The sequence below is a fragment of the Macaca nemestrina genome, chromosome 6, assembly GCF_043159975.1.
Source record: "Macaca nemestrina isolate mMacNem1 chromosome 6, mMacNem.hap1, whole genome shotgun sequence".
NCBI classification, from domain to species: domain Eukaryota; kingdom Metazoa; phylum Chordata; class Mammalia; order Primates; family Cercopithecidae; genus Macaca; species Macaca nemestrina.
In genome coordinates, this window is record NC_092130.1 from 173,304,071 (window position 1) to 173,316,969 (window position 12,899).

Sequence of the window (12,899 nt, forward strand, 5' to 3'; positions counted from 1 at the left end):
TCATAGGAATTCACTTATATGTGACATGTTTTTGTTTCTTCTTGCTGTTATTAATTTAATAACATTCTCTTTGCCTTTGACTTTTTACAACTTGATTATAATGTGATTAAATCTGTTTGGGAAACTTTGAGCTTTACGAATGTGAATTTTATATCTCTCTCAAGACTTGCAAAGTTTTTTAACAATTGTTTTATTAGATAAGTTTTCTGTTTCTTTATCTGTCTCTTCTCCTAGAACTCCCATACTATAAATAAGTGTTCACTTAATGGTGTCCTGTAAGTCCATTAGGCTTTCTTCACTCTTTTTCATTTGTTTTGTTTTTTTTTATTTTACCCTATGACTGAATGATTTCAAAGGACCTGTTTTCAAGTTTACAGATTCTTCTGCTTGAGCTAGGCTACTGTCGAAGCTTTCTGTTGAATTTTTATTTAATTTTTTATATAATTAATTCTTTTTTGTTATTAATTCATTTCTTTAGCTTCAGGATTTCTGTTTTATGGTACCTATCTCTTTGTTAAATTTCTCATTAACATCATGAATTGATTTTCTGATGTCATTGAATTGTACATCTGCATTCTCTTGTATCTTACTGACTTTCCTTAAGCATATTATTTTGAATTCCTTTTCAGACAATTTATAAGTTTCTGTTTCGGGGGTTGGTTACTAAGAGAATTCTATTTCATTGGTGGTGTCATATTTTCTTTTTTAAAAAACGCATTTTTTAAAATATATACTTATTTATTTATTTACTTATTTTTGTAGAAATGGGGCCTTGCTATGTTGCCCAGCCTGATCTCAAACTCCTGGCATCAACTGATCTTCTCACGTTGGCCTCCCAAAGTGTTGAGATCACAGGCATGCACCACCATGCCCTAGTCAGTTTTCTTGACATTTTGTATTGTTTTCTCTCTCTGGTGATATCTACATACATGAAAGATGGATCCCAAATAAATACACTAACAGTATGCCTCAAGGAACTAGAAAAAGAAGAATAACTAAACATAAGTTGGCAGAAAGGAGGAAATAATAAAGATCAGAACAGAAATAAATTAGTGAGTAGAAAAAACAATAGGAATATTATTTTTTGAAAATATAAATAAAACTGATAAATCCTCAGCTAGACTAAGACAAAGAGAAAAAATACTCAGATAAATAAGATAGAAATGGAAACATTGCAACAGATGCCTCAAAAATAAAAAGGATTATAAGGGACTGTTATGAACAATTCTATGCCAACAAGTTAAATAACATTGAGAAAATTAATAAAACCCTATAAAAATACCACTTACCAAAAAAATCAGGAAGAAATAGGAAGCCTGAAATGATAAATAATAAACAAAGAGACTAAAGAAATAATCAAAAACTTCCCTAGATCAGATGGCTTCATGCTAAATTCTACGAAATATTCAAAGAATAATTAATACCAATACTCCTACTTCCAAAAAATAGAGCTACAGGAAATACTTTCAAAAGCACTTTATAATGCCAACATCACTCGGATACCTAAGCCAAAAACATCCCAGGCAAAGAAAACTATAGTCCAATATATCTGATGAACATTGACGCAAAATTTCTCAATGAAATGTTAGTAAACCAAACTCAACAACACATCAAAAGATTATACAGCATGACCAAGTGGGATTTGTCTCTGGGATGAAAGGCTGATTTAACATATGGAAATCAATAAATATGATACATCACATTAACAAAATGAATAATAAAAACTACATACTCATCTCAATTGATGCAGAGAAAGCATTTGACAAAGTTCAACATCCTTTCTTGATAAAAACATTTTATTTCTATCTTCAAACTATCGTACATAATTTTTATCAGTAATTTACTATAATTGCTGTTACAAATTTTCAAACAACCTTGTTCCCAAATTTTTGCAAACTTCTACTACAAATGTTCTTTCTATGTGAATTTTAATTTTTTGTTTAATTTTAAAATTATTATATATTTATCATGTTATTCTCTGTTTAAAATCTCCTCCAGACATAGGATACATCCCAAATGTTATATATAAGACACATGGCCTTTTATGACATGGCCTTATTTTATACATATTATTTTGTTTTTGTCCTTTTTTGCCCTGTCTTTCCTATGCAAGTCACAGAATGCTATTAGCCAGCTTCAAAACTTTTAAAAGTGTTGAAGTCATATAGACTATGTTATTTAATATTAAATTAAATTAGAAATAAGACTGATATCTAAAAAAATCCCAAATATTTGGAAATATTTTGAAATTAACAATACAGTTTAAAATAATCTACGGATTAAGAAAGAACAAAGGACATTGGAATATTTTGGATGAAATGAAAATGAAAACATGTCAGCATTTGTTGGATACAGCTAAAGCAATGCTTGCAAGAATCTTTATAGTACTAGAGCTTACATAAGAAATGGAGGCCAGACAAGGTAGCTCATGCATATAATCCCAGGACTTTGGGAGGCCAAAGTGGGCAGATCACTTGAGGTCAGGGGTTCAAGACCAGCCTGACTAACATGGCAAAATCCCATCTCTACTAAAAATACAAAAATTAGCCGGGCATGGTGGTGTGCACCTGTAGTCCCAGCTACTCGGGAGGCTGAGGGTAGAATCTCTTGAACCTGGGAGGCAGAAGCTGTAGTGAGCCGAGATTGCACCACTGCACTCCAGCCTGGGCAACAGAGTGAGACACTGTCTCAAAGAAAAGAAATGCAAAAGATATGAAATTAATTATCTACTACAAAAACCTAGAAGGAAAAAGTAAATTAACCAAAAATAATGTAGAAAGTAAAATAAAATCGAAATAAACATGATTAATCAATATAAAATAAACAAAAATCAAGGAAACCAAAGCTAATTCTTTGAAACAATTAATGAAATTAATAAGCCTTTAGTTAGAATGATTAAGAAAACAGGAGAAGACACAAATTACTAACATCAAGGATGAGAGACAGGACATCCTTACACATGCTACAAATATTAAAATAATAATAAGGGAATATTGTGTCAATGGAATTTTATGTCAATACATTCGACAATTTAGATGAAATGGAGAAATGTCTCAATACATTTCTGTATTAAGGTGACACAAGCAAAAATAGAAAATCTCAACAGTCTCTTATTTCCTAAAGGATACAGATTTCTGCCCTGTCGGATCCACCACTCTCCTCCCACTTTCTCCAGTTAACCCTGCTGCCGCAGCTCAATTCACTAATCTCAGTTCTGAAAAAATAAAGAATCATGTTCCCCAATGTAGCTATAGCAAAAAGCTACCAACCTGTCGTCATCCTTCTGAAAGTCCACACAAGAAGTTCAGACTTTTTAAAATAAAATGAAGACCTTTAGTTATCAGATAGGAATTGAAAGTAGTGATGCTGTATTATTTCCTAGATAAGCTCCCAAATCACCAAAAAATAAATAAATAAGGAACACCTGGTGTTTGTTTCTCATTATTTCTTTCACCCACACATAGGAATGTGTGTGTGTGTGTGTGTGTGTATATATATATATATATATAGGGATATATATACACACACACAGAGGGATATATACACACACATATATACATATATATACGTATATATACACACATACATATATATTTAATGTTTATCTACCAGCATCTTTGCATCTTTTTCTCTATTTTTCTTCCTTAATAGATCCTGATTTTATTGGACATAATGCTCCCCAGGCATCCTGAGTAATTTATCAGAAGCTGATTCCACTTTCTTTCCTTCCCTCCTTCCTAGGTCCGTTTGCTCAGTTGGTATGCTCCAGACACCAATATGCTTTGAAATTTTATTTAAATATTAACTCAATACAACTCCTAATTTCAGGTATGGCCCCCAGTCATCTGAACAAATCAGATTTAGCTCATCCGTGTGGTTTATAACTGGCTGCAGAGTGGAGATGATAGTTTAGGCCAACGGGATATAAAGAGATTCGCCACTGGCTGCAGATGAAATTTCTCCTCATTCTCCTAAGAGAGTGTCCAGGAACAGTCATCTTCATGCCCAGGTATGAATGAGGAATCCCCCGCATCTTAGCAGCCCCCATCCTCAGGAAAGCAGCCCTGGGAAGACCTAGATTGTAGACCAGAAAGCCTAGAGGGGAGGCAGAAAATCTGGGTCCTTCACTAGTCCACTGAGCAATGAGACCCGTCAGCAAGGCCAGCAACACCTTGGGCCTCCAGAGCCTGAACCCTGGGCTTTCTTACTACTCAACACAGTTAGGGGTGGCTTCACACAACTGAAAATACCACAAATATTTCACAGAAGAGAGAATCAGGTTGTTTATAATTCAGTAACAATGTACGTTCATAAAGAGAAGCACCCACTGAACTAAGTCCAGGAAGTTTATGTAAATAGGGGACCTGCTCACGAGACCAGTTCACTTTTTAATTATAGACAAATTTGTTATTTCTCCTTTCTGTGATTTAGCCTTTCTTTGGTTTTAACACTCAAAATGGTAAGAAAAACTACTTCATGGAACTCAATGAATATGTAAACGACTGGTAATACCCACACGAAGTCCATTATAATTAAATTTATCATGCTCCTAGCTAAGTCTGATTCATTATGAGGAAGTCAGTTTTCAGATGGTTTTAAATTAACACTAGAATAAAATATTAGTCCCTGGTTCCTTCCTGTGCAGCACTATTAACAGTCAGCCAGTCGCAGTGATTTAAATAGTACTCCATTAGGAAGTTAAGCCAGAGGAATGCCCCTTCAGAAGTCAAAGAAAATGAAATAACTTGACACGTGCATAGCCCTCTTTTACACTGCATACCAGCAAAGTTCCTAGATGAATATGTTTACATTATAACATCACAATATGTTGATTCCTGTCTGGTCGGAGTTCCAAGGAACTTATTCTGCAATCTTCCTTCCCAGAGTCACTGGTGAAAACTCTACATCTATGGAAGGGATGCTGGGTTATAAAGTTATTTCTGTGGGCCTGTTTGAAGAAATTAACTCAAGCATAGCAAACGAAATGCTCTCTCTTAGGACTTTATATCCTGAGCAAGTGACTTCAGATGATGGAACCAGATGGTGACTGTATTATTCCTAGAGGAAATGACGATGTTGTGCTGACCAAAATCTTCCCATGGCATGACCTTTGGTCTGCTCACCACTGTCCAGCCTACCTTGATGCCTGTTCAGTTCTCAAGCATGGACTTTCAGTTTTTCCTTCAAGCACATGAGAGGGTTCCAGTAAATCCCATTTTGTATTAAGATGGCCAGAATCAAATTCCTCTGTTAGTAACCAGAACGTGATTTCCACTGACATTCAGGCTTCTCCCTTTCCTCACATTCTCAGAAAACAATTATCATCTTGCTGGCATTCCAGTACTTTCTTCTGTACTGTAATGGGAGCAAAGAGGAAGTAAGAGAAGTTTTACTGGTGTGTCCAAGGAGCATTGCGGCAAGTAAAGTTGATCCTGGTACATCCAACTGGGTAAGACAATTGTTTTGATCCCTGCCATTTCCACTATGCACCTGGTCTTGTGACATCTCACTTGAACAGTGCCCTAGGATGTTGTAGTGAGATTTGAACCCTATGGCTTTGAAACCAGTCAGTCCTATTTTTAATTTCAACCTTTGTCCTTGATAGTTTTACATTCTTGACATCTCTAATTCTCATTTCTTAAAAATGTATATGTTACCGAGCTTGCTTATTGAAAAAATGAGAGATGCTGGAGGTAGCAATTGGGACATCTGTGTGCACCATAAATGGTACATATTATCATCATCACCAGAGTGCTCCTTCTTCTAATCTCTCCCACTCTGAGCTTGCTACACACTAATGCCAGAGGAACTGAAGTCATATTACTTTTCTGCAGAACAGTACAATGGCAGAAGCTCATATTTTGAAGCTGACAGGTCTGCTTTAAAATTTGGACCTGACAACTTCCAGCAGAGTGAAAATTCAAGCATCAATGGAGTTCAAAAGATTGTTTATTACCAATTAGCATACACTTAATATATTTCAGCTTCAACCACTTTTCTGCAAAAGGGATATAAACTTACCCTTCTCAAGAGTTGAAAGAGTGAAATTAGACAATATTCTTAACACCCAGCACCATGATTGACTCATAGTAAATGTGCAATTTCCATTCATTTTCTCCTTCTCTTCTTTTTCTTTTCTTTTTTCTCCTTCTAATTCTTAAAAAAAATAAAACAAAATCCACTCAGTCCTCAAATTCCTGCTCAACTTGCATCTTAGTCAGTTCATGCTGTTATCACAAAGTGCCCAAGACTGTGTGGCTTATAAACAACAGAAATTTATTTCTCAAAAATCTAGAGGCTGGAAGCCCAAGATCAGCATGCCAGCAGGGTCAGATTCTGATAAGAGCTCTCTTCTTGGCTGCCGACTGCTGATTTTTTATTGCTGTCTCACGTGGTGGAAAGAGTGAGCTGGCTCTCTGAGGTCTCTTTTATAGGGACACAAATACCATTCATGAGGGCTCCACTTTTTACATGGTTTGGATGTCTGTCCCCTGCAAATCTCACGTTGAAATGTGGTTCCCAATGTTGGACATGGGGCCTGGTGGGAGGTGAATAGATCATTGGGGTGGATGTCTCATGAATGGTTTAGCACCATCCCCTTGGTGACAAGTGAGTTCTCACTCAGTTCACGTGAGATCTGGTTGTTTAAAAGTCCCCTTCACTCTCTCTTGCTCCCTCTGGCCTCCCCCGGGCCATGTGATACACCAGCTCCTCTTTTGCCTTCTACCATGACTGTAAGCTCTCTGAGGCCCCCACCTGAAGCAGATGCCAGCACCATGCTTCCTGTACAGCCTGCAGAACTATGAGCCAACTAAATCTCTTTTCTTTATAAATGACCCAGGCTCAGGTATTTCTTTATTGTGATGCAAGAACTGAGTAATACAACTTTCATGGCTTCATCACCTCACAAAGGTTCCATCTTCTAAAATTATCACCGTGAGGGTTAGAATTTAACATACGAATTTGGGGGAGACACAAATGTTCAACCATAACTGCTTGGCTCCAGTTTAGCCTTCCACCTCACTTTGAAATTCCCTAGTAATGAGTCCGCCTGTCTCTCTGTAGCCATTTCTGTGCATCTTCCAATCTCTGTGCATTATGCCCCCCATCCTTGCCTCTGTCCTTGCTTCTCTCCCTCCCTAGAAGGCTTTGCCCCACCCTCAGCACCCAAGGATCTTGGCAGCCCAATTTGCAGCCTACGTCTTCACAAAGTCATCTCCCTGCTGCAGCCTCCATGAGGTCTGCCTTCACTGCCGAGCTCACTCTGTCTGTACGGCTCTTCCTCAAAGACTGTCTTGCCCTTACCTGCTGTCCCACAGTGAGGGCCAGCAATTCACTTTCAGATGTCTGTTTTCTCACTGGCTGGACACTAGGCTTCTTGCAGGAGGGAAGGAGGCACAGTATCACACCCTCTCACACAGTGGCCACAGCAGCTTAGGGGCCCCTCTCTACCCACTGATGTTTTCACTCCTCATCTGTGCTCCGGTGGGAGACTGGATAAATTAATTCATCTTCTCTCTGATAGTTGGACAGAATGATCAATATTAAAGATGACATAAGGCCGGGCACGGTGGCTCACGCCTGTAATCCCAGCACTTTGGGAGGCCGAGGCAGGCAGATCACGAGGTCAGGAGATCGAGACCATCCTGGATAACACCATCTCTACTACAAATACAAAAAATTAGCTGAGTGTGGTGGTGGGTGCCTGTAGTCCCAGCTGCTCAGGAGGCTAAGGCAGGAGAATGGCGTGGATCCGGGAGGTGGAGCTTGCAGTGAGCCAAGATGGTACTACTGCACTCCAGCGTGGGTGACAGAGCAAGACTCTGTCTCAAAAAAAAATAAAATAAAATAAAATAATTAAAAAATGACATAATTGAAAAAGACAAATTTTATAAATTTAGATATGTAATTTATGAATAAAAAAATGAACTTCTCAGATGAATATTATTAATCCTCATTCTTTTTATTATTTTCAGAACATAAATTATTGTACAAATGAACCAAAGAAAATGAATATTTTGGGCATCTTCTGGCTTTTCTAAATTTCAACAGATTTTTGAGGAACAGGTAGTGTTCTAAGTTCCTAAGTGGTGATTTCTGAGATTTGGACATTTTTATGGACTATTCATCACCTCGTGATTAGAGAGGTTGCAAGAGTTGTTGCTAGAACACGGTGAATCTCAGCTCTGCAACTTGCCAGGCATGGGATCCCGGCAAGGTAGGATCTCATCCCACCAGCCGTCTGGGAAGGAACCAGTTAGCACAATCTGGGATGCAAGATGAAAGTGGTGTGAGGGTGCTTACCCTTCCAATTCCAAACTCCAGGCTTGGGGCCAAGACTCTTGTTTAGGTGAGGGAGACTGGAAAAGGGGGTTTCTCTTTAGGCCTGTTAAGGCCCTCATGGTTTTATTCTCTAAAGCCACTTCTAGGCACTTGATTAATCTGAACCAGCTGAGTGATGTCCAGCATCTGCAGTTCAGGCCAACTTGATGAGTAGTGGTTCATTGGAGAGGAAGGTTTTGATAAAATAATCTCTCAACAATAATCATCCGTAAGGACATTACCCCACATTGACACTATGCCAGTATGGAAGAGCACTCCCATCAGAATGATGATAAATTATCAAGTTAACTTGCTACATCCTTTGGATGCTGACAAAAGATACACAACTCCTAGGTCAGAAACAAAGGACTTTATGACTCACAGTATTGGCAACAGCAGGATCACTACCACAGTCCCACTAGCACCTAAAGCCACAAATCCCACTGGGTGATGCAGAAGTCCAAGTGGAGCTGCATGGGCAATGGGGTGCACAATAGGAGAAAAACTTTGAGCTTATGAAACCTGCTACTTCTATGTAAGCTGAAACAAACCCCATCCTGTGTCACAGAAAGAACACTTTCAGCAAGGAAGTGTAGTAGTACATTCTTGGCTGCATATTTTCTTTCTTCAGTATTGCAAGTTGCATAAACAATCCTGAGAGGTGGTACAGGTGAAAGAATAGTCAAGACATTGAGATTTTGGACCACTCAGCAAGATATGTAGGAGTGAGAGAGGCTCATGGTGAGCTACCTCCCAACACTGTCCACCAGGAAAATGCCACCTCCCCCACCATATGCCAAAACTTACCCATGGCCAAATCATTTTGTGGCCAAAACAAGGACAAGACTTTATTGCAGAAATTCTTTTTTTATTATTGGAGACAAAAGAAATGGTCATTTGATGAATTTAAAACTGCAGGAAATGAAAAGCAAAATGGCCCCATTTAAAGATATTCACTGCAACTTTTGTCACAGTATAACTAAATTTATTCCAAATTTTGCAAAAGAATTATTGGAAAATTTATTGTTTAGTTACAATTATTATTCATATAGCATGAATTTATTAGCAGACAAGTCTGAAAAAAAAATAATATAATGACTTGTAAGAAACAAATTGAGAAGTCCTGGTTTAGTAAAATGTAATCACAGCCTGGACTGTCATGAGATACTGTGCCTCAAAACAGTTTATATATCAAAATTGACAAGCAATTGTTTTATCCACATATTGCTGTTATCAAATATTTATAATTGAATTATTGATGCCTTTCAGTTGCCTGTATTGAGGAACACATCTCATAACTAATGAAAAATTTAAAAACACAATTAGAAACTATGACATAAATGCTTTAACAGATTTTTTTAATACTGTAGTTGTATAGAGGTGATATTTATAGCTTAAAATAAATTCTGAATGTAATACAGTCAGATGTGTGACTTTGAAAATTGCATATGTAAATGTTAATTTAAAGTGTATTAGTTATAGGAAGAGCACATACTGATATGTTAATAGCTACATAGCTGTGAAACAGTAAACATGAAATTCCTTCCCAGAGGTCTTGCAGAAATCTTGCTGACTCTGTCTGAGAGCACAGAACAGTACCCTTTTTATTTTAATAAAAAGGAGGCAGTAATACTATATGACACGAGTACATAGAACATATCAGATATTGTTCTAAGGATTTTATAAATGTGGTAGATAGAATAATAGACCCCAAAGATACCTACATCCTACTCCCTGAAACCTGTCAATAGGTAATCATACATGACAAAAGAGACTTTGCAGATGTGATAAAGATAAGGATCTTAATGTAGATTATCCTGAATTATCAGGTAAGCCCAATGTAATTATACAGGTCCTTCCTTATAAGAAGAAGTCAGATTGGACATCAGCAAGATGGGAAAATCAGATTTTCCAATGCTCTTTCTCCCACAGAAAAATCAATTTGAACAACTGTCCATGCACAAAAATATTTTCAAAGAGCTAATGAAACCAGGTGAGAGATTATAGTACCTAAGTGTAGCTGTGAATAACAAAAGACTCACTGATGAGGGTAGTAAGGACAGTTGTATATTACCTGCATCACCCTTCCCCAAGCCCCGGGCAGCACAGGCGGAAGAGAGTTATTAATGCCATCTTCGAAGGAGTGGGAAGTGAGCATTAGGCTTTGCCTCAACCTTAACACCAGGCCTGCCCCAGTAAAACCCAGCACTGGCCAGGTCCCCATGACCCAAGATGCCTGGCCTCAGACTGAGCCTTGAGGCTAGACCCAGTGTCAGGCCAGATCCTACAGCCCAGGCTCCTGGCCTTGCCAGTGGGCTCACTCTCTGGACCCACCCCTCTGCCAGGCTGGCATCCATGGAACCATCCTCCAGAAAGGACACTGTGGATACAGACTCCAGGCCTACCCAAAACTAGGTGAGCCCCTTTGGCCTCAGGATACAGGCCTACCCCAGATCCAGAGCCAGGTCAGTTTATAGAGCTCCAGGCTTTGGTTGCACCCCAGTGCCAGATCAGTAGCCCTGAAACAGGCACTAGGCCTGCTTAATGGCAGGTGGGTCCTAGTAGACCCACACTCCAGCAGACTGAGGGTCCAGGCCCATCCCACTTGACCTCAGTACTGGGCTGATGCCCATGAACCCAGGCTCCAGGACCAACCTTGTGGACCCAGGTTCCAGGCCAGCCAGTACCCAAGCAAGCCCTCATGAATCTAGCCTCCAGACCAGCACCTACATACCCAGCCTTTAGAGTAGACCCCATGAACTCAGGCTCCAGGCTGGTCCCCATACCTCAGTATCTAGGCCAGCCTCTGTGGGCTCAGGCTCAAGGTGTGTCTCAGTGGATACAGGTGCCAGGTCCATCCAAGTGCCCAGCTGGCTCCTGAAGACTCAAGCTCAAGGTCCATCTCAGTATTAGGTCAGTCCACCCCAGGCTTCAGGAAAGTTCCCACGTATACAGTCAAAATCCCTCCCTTCTCCTTGCCCTCCACCCTGGCCAGTGCATTCAGGCTCCAGGCACAACCCCACAGACCCAGGCACCAGGACCACCTACTTCTTGACCCAGGTATCAGGTACGAGGCCATATCTGAAGACTCAGCAGCAAGCCTACCCATAGAACGTAGTAGACAGCCTGCTTAGTATCTCTGGACAAGCTGACTGGTGAAAGGGGACTTTCCCTGAAAGAACAAGTCTACAAAGACAAAAAACAGTCCCTACTTCTTCAAATGTGCAGACAATCATACACAGCTACAATGACAGAGAATAATCAGGGAACCATGACACTACCAAAGAAACAACAACAAAAAGAGCCAGTAAATGAGCCTAAATATAGGAAAATTTGTAAACTGCTTGACAAAGAATTCAAGATAATTTTTTTAAGAAAGCTCAGTGAACTTCAAGAAAATATAAACTACTGAACAAAATCAGTGAAACAATAAAACAAGAAATTTAACAGAGACATTAAATTATTTTTTAAAAATCAAACAAATTCTGGGACTGAAAAATCATATTGTTAATGAAATAAAAAACACAATAGAGATTATCAAGAGCAAAATTAGTCAAGCAGAAGAAACCATCAGTGAACTCAAAGATAGGTTGGTTATTTGAAAAGATACAGTTAGAGAAGAAAAGAGAATGGAGACAGCTTGCAGAATTTATGTGACAGCATAAATAGAAAATATTTGAATTATAGGCATTCAAAAAGACAAGAGAGAGACAAAGAGACAGAAATGTTATTTTTGACATAACAGTGGAAATATTCTCAAAATCTGAAAAAAAAAAATCTATTAATATCTGGGTACAGGAAGGTCAAAAGTCTCCAGCAAGATTCAATTCAAACAAGACAACACTGAGACATATTATAATCAAACTGTCAAAAATCAAATAGAAAAAGAACATTCTGAAAGCAGCAAGATAAAAGAAGCATATCACATGTAAAGTAGTTCTAGTAAAGCTAGAAGTCTTAGTAGAAAACTTATAGGCCAGGAAAAAGTGGACTAATATAATCAAAGTGCTAAAGGGGGTGGGTGGAAACCCTGCAAACTAAGAATTCTGTACCTGACTATGCTGTCATTCATAAATAAAGGAGAGATAAAGTGTCTTAGCTCAATTTTTGTTGTTTATTACAAAATACCAGAAACTGGGTAATTTGTTTTTTAAAAAAATGAATTTATTATCTATATTTGTGGAGTCTAAGTTCATAGTTGGGGGGCACAATGGGTGATAGCCTTCTTGCTTATGGGGACTCAAGAGTCCCAAAGCAGCACAGGGTGTCACATGGTGAGGCAACTTAATGTGCTACCTCAGTTCTCTCTCTCCTTATAAAGCCACCATTTCTCCTCCTGTGATAACCCAATAATACATTAACCCACTAATTTGGTCATCTACAAATAGATCAATCCATTTAAGAAAACAGAGCCTTTATGATCCAATCACATCTAAAGACACCACCTCTCAATACTGCCATGATGGGGATTAAGTTTCAACATGAGTTTGGAGAGTGGGCATTTAAGCCATATCATTCCACCCCTGGTCTCCAAAAGCTCATGTTTTCGTCATATGCAAATAGATTTATTCTAAAGT

At 38.6% G+C, this 12,899-nt stretch overlaps 1 protein-coding gene across 11 annotated transcripts in view; it reads right to left on the reverse strand.

Moving 5' to 3' along the window:
• LOC105489480 (uncharacterized) overlaps window positions 1-12,899 on the reverse strand; it is a 169,868-nt gene that overhangs the window by 134,636 nt on the left and 22,333 nt on the right. Inside the window, exon 3 of one of the 11 annotated variants that reach the window (XR_011625148.1) lies at window positions 6,013-6,156. The exons of the other annotated variants lie outside the window; for them this stretch is intronic. The gene's annotated coding sequence lies outside the window, so the exon portion shown is untranslated. Of the gene's footprint in view, window positions 1-6,012; window positions 6,157-12,899 lie in introns of those variants that run through there. 11 annotated transcript variants of the gene reach the window in all.